This window comes from Cryptotermes secundus, unplaced genomic scaffold (assembly GCF_002891405.2).
Source record: "Cryptotermes secundus unplaced genomic scaffold, Csec_1.0 scaffold499, whole genome shotgun sequence".
Lineage (NCBI taxonomy): Eukaryota > Metazoa > Arthropoda > Insecta > Blattodea > Kalotermitidae > Cryptotermes > Cryptotermes secundus.
In genome coordinates this window covers 1,538,080-1,553,076 of record NW_019738354.1, presented here as the reverse complement: position 1 = coordinate 1,553,076, position 14,997 = coordinate 1,538,080, and the positions used below count along the sequence as shown (strand labels likewise).

Sequence of the window (14,997 nt, the reverse complement as noted above, 5' to 3'; positions counted from 1 at the left end):
AGATTTCCATTCACCCATAATGGATTTAAACTTTCCCCTTTTATGTACATATCTTGTTTGCATGTAGAATGCTTGCTTATAACAAGGTGGTATGCTCAGTGGAAAACATCTTTTCATTGGTGTTATGCTTGCAATCTTTTCAATGAGAGTGTTGAATGTGCACAGTTCTGTGTAGAGTATGTGTTACAGCATGAAGAACGATGGGAAGTGATTTCTAAGTTAGATGTGTATTCTTGGTGTGATAGACAAAGGATTGCATGCTTGCCATCTAACCTTCCAGGCTTACATGTGCTAGCAGGTAGTATAGTACAGGATCAGGGAATTATTTTGTTTCCATCTATCAAACTACTTAGAGAATCACGTTGTTTACAGGAGAGCACGAGTTGTTACAGCTGACAGTCTTGTAATTGTATTTTATAGTTTAGTGTAGAACATATATAGTGATGTGTTTTAATACTTAGAAGTAGGTTGAATGATAGTTTCTTAGGTTCAGATGGTAATCAGTGATTTCCCTATTCAATATTTGCGCACTAGAATTGTGGGCTGGATACATTTCATATAAAGTACATATATATCCTACACATACTTCGAAAAACATAATAAAGTTAATAATAGGAACGTTCAAAAAGAGAATATTTCGGGAATTTTTGGAAACTGAAAGAGTCAATGAAGATAACTGTGATATTATGCACTCGAAAGCGATCTGAAATATCAATAATTCGGAAAAAGTGCACTTACAACCATTATAAATATAGTAATATTATGTAGACAGTTTAACAAAAAAATAAATGCAGGAGTTTATGATGAGAGAAAGTTTGGAAATAATATATCCCGTATAACTATACAATGATTTCATATGCTATCAGAGTCATTCAACCGTTAGATATTGCAGACGGTCAAACAGTGCTCAACTAAGTATAACGATGCTCAGTAGTCATAAGCGCACACCTGTCATAATGTAAAATCACAATATAACATTAGCGTAAATTACTAAGCTTCGCTCCCTCCAAGAAAAAGATGGATGCGCAGTAGTCTATTCCGTATAAATCTAACATACCGAAACAAAACAAAACCCAACCAAACCCAACGCAACCTAAGCTTAGCCAAGCCAAAACAATCCAAGTCAAACCAACACAAGCCGACTCAAACGAACCCAACCTAAGATAAGCTAAGCTAACCTAACTTAACCTAACCTAACCTAACTTAACCTAACCTAGCCTAGCCTCGTCCCGTCTGGCCTCGCCTAAAACCAAGCATCGTCAAGTCACGTCAAGTCACGCCAAGCCACGTCAAGTTACGCCAAGTCATGTCAATTGACGTCAAGTCACGAAAATTCACGTTAAGTCTCGCCAAGTACGCCAAGTCACGTCAAGTCACGTAAAATCACGTCACGTCACGCCACCTCGCGTCACTTNGTCACGAAAATTCACGTTAAGTCTCGCCAAGTACGCCAAGTCACGTAAAGTCACGTCACGTCACGTCACCTCGCGTTACTTCACCTCACCTCAACTCACCTAACTTAACAGCAGGGAATGGTACCCCTCAGTTACTGATTGATGCGCACAAGTCTACTGCACAAACCCAACCTAACATAACCTAACCTAACCTAGCCTAGCCTAGCCTCGCCTCTCCTCGCCCCGTCACGCCTCGCCTCACGACAAGTCACGACAAGTTACGCAAAGTCATGTCAAGTCAAGCCAAGTCACGACAAGTCACGCCAAGTACGTCAAGTCACGCCAAGAACTGCAAGTCACGTCACCTCACGTTACCTCATNGCAAAGTCATGTCAAGTCAAGCCAAGTCACGACAAGTCACGCCAAGAACTGCAAGTCACGTCACGTCACCTCACGTTACCTCAACTCACCTCACCTAACTTAACAGCAGGGAAAGGAACAATTCACTTACTGATTGATGCGCATAAGTCTACTGAGCGAATCTAACCTAACATAACCAAACGCAACCTAACCTAACCTAACCTAGCCTAGATTAGCCTCGCCTCGCCTCTCCTCGCCCCTCACCTCTCCTCACGGCAAGTAACGACAAGTCACATCAAGTCATGTCAAGTCACGCCTACTCACGTCAAGTATTCCAAGTCACGCCAAGTTATGTCAAATCACGCCAAATCACCCAAAGTCACGCGAAGTCACGTCAAGTCACGCCAAGTGAAGTCAAGTCAAGTCAAACCTTGCCAAGTAGCCCAGTCACGTCAAGTCACGTCACGTCACATCACCTCACCTCACCCCACCTAACTTAAAAGCAGGGAATGGTACCTCTCAGTTACTGACTGATGCGAAAAAGTCTACTGCGCAAACCTAATATAAACTAACTAAATATAACCTAACCTAACCTAACACAACCTAACCTAACATAGCCTAGCCTCGCCTCTCCTTGCCCCGTCACGCCTCGCCTCACGTCAATTAACGACAAGTCACGCCAAGTCATGTAAAATCACGTCAAGACACCACGTCACGCCAAAGCACGTCAAGTACGGAAAGTCACGTCACGTCACGCCAAGTCACGTCAAGTTATGTCAAATCACGCCAAGTCACGCCAAGTGAAATCAAGTCACGTCATGTCACGCCAAGTAGAACCAGTCAAGTCAAGTCACGCCAATTCAAGTCACCTCACGTTACCTCACCTGACCACACCTCACCTAACTTAACAACAGGGAATGGTACCCCTAAGTCACTGATTGATGCGCACAACTCTACTGCGCAAACCTAACATAACATAACGTAACCTAACCAAACCGAACCCAACCTAGCCTAGCCTACCATCGCCTCCCCTCGCGTCTCCTCGCCCCGTCTCGTCTGGCCTCACGTCAAGTAACGACAAGACACGCCTAGTCACGTCAAGTCACGCCAAGTACGCCAAGTCACGTCAAGTCACGACAATTCAGGTCAAGTCTCGTCAATTCAGGCCAAGTTAAAACAAATCACGCCAAGTCACACCAAGTCACGTCAACTCAGGTCACCTCACGTCACCTCACGTTACCTCACCTCACTTCACCTAAATTAACAACAGAGAATGGTACCCCTCAGATACTGATTGACGCGCACAAGTCTACTGCGCAAACTTAACACAACCTAACCTAACCTAATCTAACACAACCTAATCTAACCCAACCTAACCTAATCTAAAGTAACCTACCCTAGCCTCGCCTCTCCTCGCCCCGTTTCGCCTCTCATCGCCCCGTCACGCCTCGCCTCACGTCAAGTCACGCCAAGTCGTNTATAACATTAGCGTAAATTACTAAGCTTCGCTCCCTCCAAGAAAAAGATGGATGCGCAGTAGTCTATTCCGTATAAATCTAACATACCGAAACAAAACAAAACCCAACCAAACCCAACGCAACCTAAGCTTAGCCAAGCCAAAACAATCCAAGTCAAACCAACACAAGCCGACTCAAACGAACCCAACCTAAGATAAGCTAAGCTAACCTAACTTAACCTAACCTAACCTAACTTAACCTAACCTAGCCTAGCCTCGTCCCGTCTGGCCTCGCCTAAAACCAAGCATCGTCAAGTCACGTCAAGTCACGCCAAGCCACGTCAAGTTACGCCAAGTCATGTCAATTGACGTCAAGTCACGAAAATTCACGTTAAGTCTCGCCAAGTACGCCAAGTCACGTCAAGTCACGTAAAATCACGTCACGTCACGCCACCTCGCGTCACTTCACCTCACCTCATCTCACCTAACTTAACAGCAGGGAATGGTACCCCTCAGTTACTGATTGATGCGCACAAGTCTACTGCACAAACCCAACCTAACATAACCTAACCTAACCTAGCCTAGCCTAGCCTCGCCTCTCCTCGCCCCGTCACGCCTCTCCTCACGACAAGTCACGACAAGTTACGCAAAGTCATGTCAAGTCAAGCCAAGTCACGACAAGTCACGCCAAGAACTGCAAGTCACGTCACGTCACCTCACGTTACCTCAACTCACCTCACCTAACTTAACAGCAGGGAAAGGAACAATTCACTTACTGATTGATGCGCATAAGTCTACTGAGCGAATCTAACCTAACATAACCAAACGCAACCTAACCTAACCTAACCTAGCCTAGATTAGCCTCGCCTCGCCTCTCCTCGCCCCTCACCTCTCCTCACGGCAAGTAACGACAAGTCACATCAAGTCATGTCAAGTCACGCCTACTCACGTCAAGTATTCCAAGTCACGCCAAGTTATGTCAAATCACGCCAAATCACCCAAAGTCACGCGAAGTCACGTCAAGTCACGCCAAGTGAAGTCAAGTCAAGTCAAACCTTGCCAAGTAGCCCAGTCACGTCAAGTCACGTCACGTCACATCACCTCACCTCACCCCACCTAACTTAAAAGCAGGGAATGGTACCTCTCAGTTACTGACTGATGCGAAAAAGTCTACTGCGCAAACCTAATATAAACTAACTAAATATAACCTAACCTAACCTAACACAACCTAACCTAACATAGCCTAGCCTCGCCTCTCCTTGCCCCGTCACGCCTCGCCTCACGTCAATTAACGACAAGTCACGCCAAGTCATGTAAAATCACGTCAAGACACCACGTCACGCCAAAGCACGTCAAGTACGGAAAGTCACGTCAAGTCACGCCTAGTCACGTCAAGTCACGTCAAGTTATGTCAAATCACGCCAAGTCACGCCAAGTGAAATCAAGTCACGTCATGTCACGCCAAGTAGAACCAGTCAAGTCAAGTCACGCCAATTCAAGTCACCTCACGTTACCTCACCTGACCACACCTCACCTAACTTAACAACAGGGAATGGTACCCCTAAGTCACTGATTGATGCGCACAACTCTACTGCGCAAACCTAACATAACATAACGTAACCTAACCAAACCGAACCCAACCTAGCCTAGCCTACCATCGCCTCCCCTCGCGTCTCCTCGCCCCGTCTCGTCTGGCCTCACGTCAAGTAACGACAAGACACGCCTAGTCACGTCAAGTCACGCCAAGTACGCCAAGTCACGTCAAGTCACGACAATTCAGGTCAAGTCTCGTCAATTCAGGCCAAGTTAAAACAAATCACGCCAAGTCACACCAAGTCACGTCAACTCAGGTCACCTCACGTCACCTCACGTTACCTCACCTCACTTCACCTAAATTAACAACAGAGAATGGTACCCCTCAGATACTGATTGACGCGCACAAGTCTACTGCGCAAACTTAACACAACCTAACCTAACCTAATCTAACACAACCTAATCTAACCCAACCTAACCTAATCTAAAGTAACCTACCCTAGCCTCGCCTCTCCTCGCCCCGTTTCGCCTCTCATCGCCCCGTCACGCCTCGCCTCACGTCAAGTCACGCCAAGTCGTGTCAAGTCACGTCAAGTATGCCAAGTCAAGTCACGTCCCGTCACCTCACGGTACCTCACATCACCTCACCTCACCTAACTTAACAGCAGGGAATGATACTCCTCAGATACTCATTGAGGCGCAAAAGTCTACTGCACCAACCTAACCTAACGAAATATAACCTAACCTAACCTAACCCAACCTAACCTAACCAAGCCTAGCCTCTCCTCGCCTCAAGTCAAGTCACGCCAAATTACGCCGAGTCACGTCAAGTCCGCCAAGTCACGTCCAGTCACGTCGACTCACGCCAAGTCACGTCAAGTCAGGCCAAGTAACGTCAAGTCACATAAAGTCACGTCATCTCATCTCACCTAACTTAACAGCAGGGAATGGTACCCCTCAGTTACTGATTGAAGCGCACAAGTCTACTGTGCAAACTTAACCTAGCCTAAACTAACCAAACATAACCTAACCTAATCCAACCCAACATAACATAACGTAGCATAGCCTCGCCTCTCCTCGCCCCGTCGCGCCACGCATCACATCAAGTAACGACAAGTCACGCCAAGTCATGTCAAAACACGTCAAGTCACGCCAAGTACGCAAAGTCACGTCAAGTAACGCCAAGTTATGTCAAATCACGCCAAGTCACGCCCCGTGAAGTCAAGTCACGTCAAGTCACGCCAAGTACGCCCAGTTACGTCAAATCACGTCGTCACTCGAAGTCACGTAAAGTCACGTCACCTCACATTACCTCACCTGGCCACAACTCACCTAACTTAACAGCAGGGAATGGTACCCCTCAATTACTAATTGATGCGCACAAGTCTACCGCGCAAACATAACATAACCTAAGCTAACACAAGATAACCTAACCTAACCTAGCCTAGCATAGCCTCGCCTCTCCTCTCCTCGGCCCCTCTCGCCTCGCCTCACGTCAAGTAACAAGTCAAGCCTAGTCACGTCAAGTCACTCCAAGTACGCCAAGTCACTCTAAGTTATTTCAAATCACGCCAAGATCGACAAGTGAAGTTAAGTCACGTAAAGTCACGTCAAGTACGCCCAGTCACGTCAAGTCACGCCAAGACACGCGAAGTCACGTCATGTCACGCCACCTCACGTTACCTCACCTGACCACACCTTATCTAACATAACAACAGGGAATGCTACCCCTCAGTTACTGACTGATGCGCACGAATCTACTGCGCAAACCTAACCTAACCTAAACTAACCTAAGATAACTTAACCTAACCTAGCATAGCTTCGCCTCTCCTCACCTCGTCACCCCTCGCCTCAAATCAAGTAACGACAACTCACGCCAAGTCAGGCCAAATCACGTTAAGTGACGCCATGTCACGTCAAGTACGCCAAGTCACGCCTAGTCACGTCAAGTTATGTCAAATCACGCCAAGTCACGCCCAGTTCTCCAAGTGAAGTTAAGTCACGTAAAGTCACGACAAGTCACGCCAAGTCACGTCAAGTCACGCCAAGACACGCGAAGTCACGTCATGTCACGCCACCTCACGTTACCTCACCTGACCACACCTTATCTAACATAACAACAGGGAATGCTACCCCTCAGTTACTGACTGATGCGCACGAATCTACTGCGCAAACCTAACCTAACCTAAACTAACCTAAGATAACTTAACCTAACCTAGCATAGCTTCGCCTCTCCTCACCTCGTCACCCCTCGCCTCAAATCAAGTAACGACAACTCACGCCAAGTCAGGCCAAATCACGTTAAGTGACGCCATGTCACGTCAAGTATGCCAAGTCACGCATAGTCACGTCAAGTTATGTCAAATCACGCCAAGTCACGCCCAGTTCTCCAAGTTAAGTTAAGTTACGTAAAGTCAGGTCAAGTCACGCCAAGTCACGTCAAGTCACGCCACCTCACGTTACCTCACCTGACCACACCTTATCTAACATAACAGCAGGGAATTCTACCCCTCAGTTACTGACTGATGCGCATGAGTCTAGTGCGCAAACCTAACCTAACCTAAACTAACCTAACATAACCTAACCTAAGCTAACCTAACCTAGCCTAGCCTCGTCTCTCCTCACCTCGTCACCCCTCGCCTCAAATCAAGTAACGACAACTCACGCCAAGTCAGGTCAAATCACGTTAAGTCACGCCATGTCACGTCAAGTACGCCAAGTCACGCCTAGTCACGTCAAGTTATATCAAATCAAGCCAAGTCACGCCCAGTTCTCCAAGTGAAGTTAAGTCACGTAAAGTCACGTCAAGTCACGTCAAGTCACGCCACCTCACGTTACCTCACCTGACCACACCTCATTTAACTTAACAGCAGGGAATGGTACCCCTCAGTTACTGACTGATGCGCACTAGTCTACTGCGCAAACCTAACCTAACCTAACCTAACATAACCTAACCCAACCCAACCCAACCCAACCCAACCCAACCCAACCTAACCTAGCCTAGCCTCGCCTCTCCTCACCACGTCGCCCCTCGCCTCAAATCAAATAACGACAACTCACAGAAAGTCAGGTCAAATCACGTTAAGTCACGTCAAATACGCCAAGTCACGCCTAGTCACGTCAAGTTATGTCAAATCACGCCAAGTCACGCCAAGTTCTCCAAGTGAAGTTAAGTCACGTAATACAACGTCAAGTACGCTTAGTCACGCCAAGTCACGGGAAGTCACGTCAAGTCACGCCACCTCACGTTACCTCACCTGACCAAACCTCATCTAACTTAGAAGCAGGGAAAGGTACCCTCAGTTACTGACTGATGCGCACGAGTCTAGTGAGCAAACCTAACCTAAGCTAAACTAACCGACCATAACCTAACCCAACCTAACCTAACCTAGCCTAGCCTCGCCTCTCGTCACCCGGTCACCCCTCGCCTCAAATCAAGTAACGACAACTCACGCCAAGTCAGGTCAAATCACGTTAAGTCACGCCATGTCACGTCAAGTACGTCAAGTCACGCCTAGTCACGTCAAGTTATGTCAAATCACGCCAAGTCACGCCCAGTTCTCCAAGTTAAGTTATGTCACGTAAAGTCACGTCAAGAACTCACGTCAAGTCACGCCAAGTCACGCGAAGTCACGTCAAGTCACGCCACCTCACGTTACCTCACCTGACCACACCTCATCTAACTTAACAGCAGGGAATGGAACCCCTCAGTTACTGATTGATGCGCACGAGTCTCTTGCGCAAACCTAACCTAACCTAAACTAACCTAACATAACCTAACCTAACGTAACCTAACCTAGCCTAGCCGTGCCTCTCCTCACCCCGTCACCCCTCGCCTCAAATAAAATAACGACAACTCACGGAAAGTCAGGTCAAATCACGTTAAGTCACGATAAGTACGCCAAGTCACGCCTAGTCACGTCAAGTCACGTCAAGTTATGTCAAATCACGCCAAGTCACTCCCAGTTCTCCAAGTGAACTTAAGTCACGTAATGTCACGTCAAGTCACGCCAAGTCACGTCAAGTCAGTTCAAGTCACGTCAAGTTATGTCAAATCACGCCAAGTAACTCCCAGTTCTCCAAGTGAAGTTAAGTCACGTAAAGTCACGTCAAGTCACGCCAAGTCACGTCAAGTCACGCCACCTCACGTTACCTCACCTGACCACACCTCATCTAACTTAACAGCAGGGAATGGTGCCCACAGTTACTCACTGATGCGCACGAGTCTAGTGAGCAAACTTAACCTAAGCTAAACTAACCTAACATAACCTAACCTAACCCAAACTAACCTAACCTAACCTCGCCTCTCGTCACCCGGTCACCCCTCGCCTCAAATCAAGTAACGACAACTCACGCCAAGTCAGGTCAAATCACGTTAAGTCACGCCATGTCACGTCAAGTACGTCAAGTCACGCCTAGTCACGTCAAGTTATGTCAAATCACGCCAAGTCACGCCCAGTTCTCCAAGTTAAGTTATGTCACGTAAAGTCACGTCAAGAACTCACGTCAAGTCACGCCAAGTCACGCGAAGTCACGTCAAGTCACGCCACCTCACGTTACCTCACCTGACCACACCTCATCTAACTTAACAGCAGGGAATGGAACACCTGTTACTGATAGATGCGCACGAGTCTCTTGCGCAAACCTAACCTAACCTAACATAACCTAACCTAACAAACCCTAACGTAACCTAACCTAGCCTAGCCGAGTCTCTCCTCACCCCGTCACCCCTCGCCTCAAATCAAATAACGACAACTCACGGAAAGTCAGGTCAAATCACGTTAAGTACGCCAAGTCACGCCTAGTCACGTCAAGTCACGTCAAGTCAGGTCAAGTTATGTCAAATCACGTCAAGTCACTCCTAGTTCTCCAAGTGAAGTTGAGTCACGTAAAGTCACGCCAAGTCACGCGAATTCACGTCAAGTCACGCCACCTCACGTTACCTCACCTGACCACACCTCATCTAACTTAAGAGCAGGCAATGGTGCCCTCAGTTACTGACTGATGAGCACGAGTCTAGTAAGCAAACTTAACCTAAGCTAAACTAACCTAACATAACCTAACCTAACCTAACCCAACCTAACCTAACCTAACCTCGCCTCTCGTCACCCGGTCACCCCTCGCCTCAAATCAAGTAACGACAACTCACGCCAAGTCAGGTCAAATCACGTTAAGTCACGCCATGTCACGTCAAGTACGCCAAGTCACGCCTAGTCACGTCAAGTTATGTCAAATCACGCCAAGTCACGCCCAGTTCTCCAAGTTAAGTTAAGTAACGTAAAGTCACGTCAAGAACGCCCAGTCACGTCAAGTCACGCGAAGTCACGTCAAGTCTCGCCACCTCACGTTACCTCACCTGACCACACCTCATCTATCTTAACAGCAGGGAATGGTACCCCTCAGTTACTGACTGATGCGCACTAGTCTACTGCGCAAACCTAACCTAACCTAAACTAACCTAACATAACCTAACCTAACATAACCTAACCCAACCCAACCCAACCCAACCTAGCCTCGCCTCTCCTCACCACGTTGCCCCTCGCCTCAAATCAAATAACGACAACTCACGGAAAGTCAGGTCAAATCACGTTAAGTCACGTCAAGTACGCCAAGTCACGCCTAGTCACGTCAAGTCACGTCAAGTCAGGTCAAGTTATGTCAAATCACGTCAAGTCACTCCTAGTTCTCCAAGTGAAGTTGAGTCACGTAAAGTCACGCCAAGTCACGCGAATTCACGTCAAGTCACGCCACCTCACGTTACCTCACCTGACCACACCTCATCTAACTTAAGAGCAGGCAATGGTGCCCTCAGTTACTGACTGATGAGCACGAGTCTAGTAAGCAAACTTAACCTAAGCTAAACTAACCTAACATAACCTAACCTAACCTAACCCAACCTAACCTAACCTAACCTCGCCTCTCGTCACCCGGTCACCCCTCGCCTCAAATCAAGTAACGACAACTCACGCCAAGTCAGGTCAAATCACGTTAAGTCACGCCATGTCACGTCAAGTACGCCAAGTCACGCCTAGTCACGTCAAGTTATGTCAAATCACGCCAAGTCACGCCCAGTTCTCCAAGTTAAGTTAAGTAACGTAAAGTCACGTCAAGAACGCCCAGTCACGTCAAGTCACGCGAAGTCACGTCAAGTCTCGCCACCTCACGTTACCTCACCTGACCACACCTCATCTATCTTAACAGCAGGGAATGGTACCCCTCAGTTACTGACTGATGCGCACTAGTCTACTGCGCAAACCTAACCTAACCTAAACTAACCTAACATAACCTAACCTAACATAACCTAACCCAACCCAACCCAACCCAACCTAGCCTCGCCTCTCCTCACCACGTTGCCCCTCGCCTCAAATCAAATAACGACAACTCACGGAAAGTCAGGTCAAATCACGTTAAGTCACGTCAAGTACGCCAAGTCACGCCTAGTCACGTCAAGTCANCCTCTCGTCACCCCGTCACCCCTCGCCTCAAATCAAGTAACGACAACTCACGCCAAATCAGGTCAAATCACGTTAAGTCACGCCATGTGACGTCAAGTACGCCAAGCCACGCCTAGTCACGTCAAGGCACGTCAAGTTATGTCAAATCACGCCAAGTCCCGCCCAGTTCTCCAAATGAAGTTAAGTCACGTAAAGTCACGTCAAGTACGCCCAGTCACGTCAAGTCACGCGAAGTCACGCCACCTCACGTTACCTCTCCTTACCACACCTCATCTAACTTAACAGCAGGGAATGGAACCCCTCAGTTGCTGATTGATGCGCACGAGTCTCTTGCGCAAACCTAACTTAACCTAAACTAACCTAACATAACCTAACGTAACCTAACCTAGCCTAGCAGTGCCTCTCCTCACCCCGTCACCACTCGCCTCAAATCAAATAACGACAATTCACGGAAAGTCAGGTCAAATCACGTTAAGTCACGTCAAGTACGCCAAGCCACGCCTAGTCACGTCAAGTTATGTCAAATCACGCCAAGTCACGCCCAGTTCTCCAAGTGAAGTTAAGTCACCTAAAGTCACGTCAAGTACGCCCAGTCACGCCAAGTCACGCGAAGTCACGTCAAGTCACGCCACCTCACGTTACCTCACCTGACCACACCTCATCTAACTTAACAGCAGGGAATGGTACCCTTCAGTTACTGACTGATGCGCACTAGTTTACTGCGCAAACCTAACCTAAGCTAACATAACCTAACCTAACATAACCTAACCCAACCCAACAACCAAACCCAACCTAACCTAACCTAGCCTAGCCTCTCCTCACCCCGTTACCCCTCGCCTCAAATCAAATAACGACAACTCACGGAAAGTCAGGTCAAATCACGTTAAGTCACGTCAAGTACGCCAAGTCACGTCAAGTACGCCAAGTCACGCCTAGTCACGTCAAGTCATGTCAAATCACGCCCAGTTCTCCAAGTGAAGTTATGTCACGTAAAGTCTCGTCAAGTACGCCCAGTCACGTCAAGTCACGCCAAGTCACGCGAAGTCACGTCAAGTCACGCCACCTCACGTTACCTCACCTGACCACACCTCATCTAACTTAACAGCAGGGAATGGTACCCCTCAGTTACTGACTGATGCGCACTAGTTTACTGCGCAAACCTAACCTAAGCTAACATAACCTAACCTAACATAACCTAACCCAACCCAACAACCAAACCCAACCTAACCTAACCTAGCCTAGCCTCTCCTCACCCCGTTACCCCTCGCCTCAAATCAAATAACGACAACTCACGGAAAGTCAGGTCAAATCACGTTAAGTCACGTCAAGTACGCCAAGTCACGTCAAGTACGCCAAGTCACGCCTAGTCACGTCAAGTCATGTCAAATCACGCCCAGTTCTCCAAGTGAAGTTATGTCACGTAAAGTCTCGTCAAGTACGCCCAGTCACGTCAAGTCACGCCAAGTCACGCGAAGTCACGTCAAGTCACGCCACCTCACGTTACCTCACCTGACCACACCTCATCTAACTTAACAGCAGGGAATGGTACCATTAGTTACTGACTGATGCGCACGAGTCTAGTGAGCACACCTAACCTAAGGTAAACTAACCTAACATAACGTAACCCAATGTAACCTAGCCTAGCCTCGCCTCTCCTCACCCCGTCACCCCTCGCCTCAAATCAAGTAACGACAACTCACGCCAAGTCAGGTCAAATCACTTTAAGTCACGCCATGTCACGTCAAGTACGCCAACTCGCGCCTAGTCACGTCAAGGCACGTCAAGTTATGTCAAATCACGCCAAGTCACGCCCAGTTCTCCAAGTGAAGTTAAGTCACGTAAAGTCACGTCAAGTACGCCCAGTCACGTCAAGTAACGCCAAGTCACGCCACCTAACGTTACCTCACCTGACCACACCTCATCTAACTTAACAGCAGGGAATGGTACACTCAGTTACTGACTGATGCGCACGAGTCTAGTGAGCAAACCTAAACTAACCTAAAATAACCTAACCTAACATAACCTAACCCAACCTAGCCTAACCTAACCTAGCCTCGCCTCTCCTCACCCCGTCACCCCTCGCCTCAAATCAAGTAACGACAACTCACGCCAAGTCAGGTCAAATCACGTTAAGTCACGCCATGTCACGGCAAGTACGCCAAGTCACGTCAAGTTATGTCAAATCACGCCAAGTCACACCCAGTTCTCCAAGTGAAGTTAAGTCACGTAAAGTCACGCCCAGTCACGCCAAGTCACGCGATTACTGATTGTTGCGCACAAGTCTACTGCGCAAACCTAACCTATCCTATCCTAACCTACCCTAGACTAGCCTCTCCTCGCCCCGTCTCGCCTCGCTTCACGCCAAGTCACTACAAGTACGCCAAGCCAAGTCACGTCAAGTCACGCCAAGTTCGCCCCGTCACGTCAAGTCACGTCACCTCACGTTACATCGCCAAACTTAACAGCAGGGAATGGTACCCCTCAGTTACTGATTGATGGGCACAAGTCTACTGCGCAAACCTAACCTTACCTAACCTACATAACCCAACGAAACCAAACTTAACGGCTGGTGAACATTCCACAGCTGACTAAGCTCTAAGGTTTGTCCCGCTTATAACCCCTCGGCATGGACTGCGTAGAAAACAGTTCCTCTTATGCTGTATCCACTGTTAGGAGGGCAACTATTGGCCAGAACCATACAGAAAACACCGCTTTCCAGCCAGTCCATTGGCGCGCTGGCCGCTGCCTATGATTGGTTGTTTTCTTGCTGAATAACTGTATAACTAACTATATGGAGCAGAGTCCTTCCTGAGAATCTAACATTTGGCGATATAGCGAATTAATTTCCAGCGTTTTATGAAACGCGAAGGTTCACTTCCGTGTTTGCAAAAATCCCGCACATATTCCTATCCTGTTCCAGAAGAATTTAATAAAGATACTGGAACTTAACATATTTTGTCCTGTCTTCAGTTTTCTTTGAAATCTCGTTTGCATTAAAACTACGCAGAAACAAAAGTTCAGCGTCATTCTGTAGCTTACGCACAACTGTTCTCAGGAACTCAGATTACACAAGCCTAGCGTCGGGCGATTGGATGAATGTACACAATGAATTGGCAAGGGTGTAATACGAAACCGTAGTGGCATATTTTTGGCACTATCCCACATTTTCCTGCAGGGACTGGGGAAACCCAGGAAAACACTCATGATAATCAGTATCCCGTTCGAAATTCGAATAAGGCACGTCCCGAATACAAATTGGAAGCCACTGTGCTTGGCTGTGCAGAGTGACAGATCTACCCTATTTGTAAAATGATTATCTTTGTACAGAAGACTTGGGAACATGTGGTAGCGTAGTTGGTTGAGGCAATTATGCCACAAGCTGGATGGTTGCGGGTTCAAGTCCCGATGAGGTCACTGGATATTTTTATCTATCTGATCCTTCCAGCAGCACTACGGCCCTGAGGTCGATTCAGCCTCTAACATAAATGAGTACCACCAATATTTCTGGGGGTAAGGCGGACCGGCGCGTAAAACTGAGAACCTCACAGCCATCTGTGAGCCGATTTGTGTAGAAAATGTAGGAGCCTCAACGTCTCACAACCCTACGGGACTCCAAGGCCTGCTACAGAGATAGCTTTACCTTTCCAGAAACTTTGTATTGGCAATGCGAGTAAATGAACCTCAAGTCCAGTGAGAGATTACAGACAGAAAGTGTGCACTGCCAAATATGGTACCGAGAACACAGTCCTCGTAGATTAATATTTTTCCTGACCTCTCTCGGATTCCATCTCGTTCAGCA

The 14,997-nt window shown here is 47.6% G+C and overlaps 1 protein-coding gene across 2 annotated transcripts in view; it reads right to left on the bottom strand.

Annotated features, from left to right (window-relative positions):
* The window catches only part of LOC111870818 (prickle planar cell polarity protein 3), a 685,665-nt gene that overhangs the window by 574,608 nt on the left and 96,060 nt on the right, over positions 1–14,997 (bottom strand). The window lies entirely within an intron of this gene.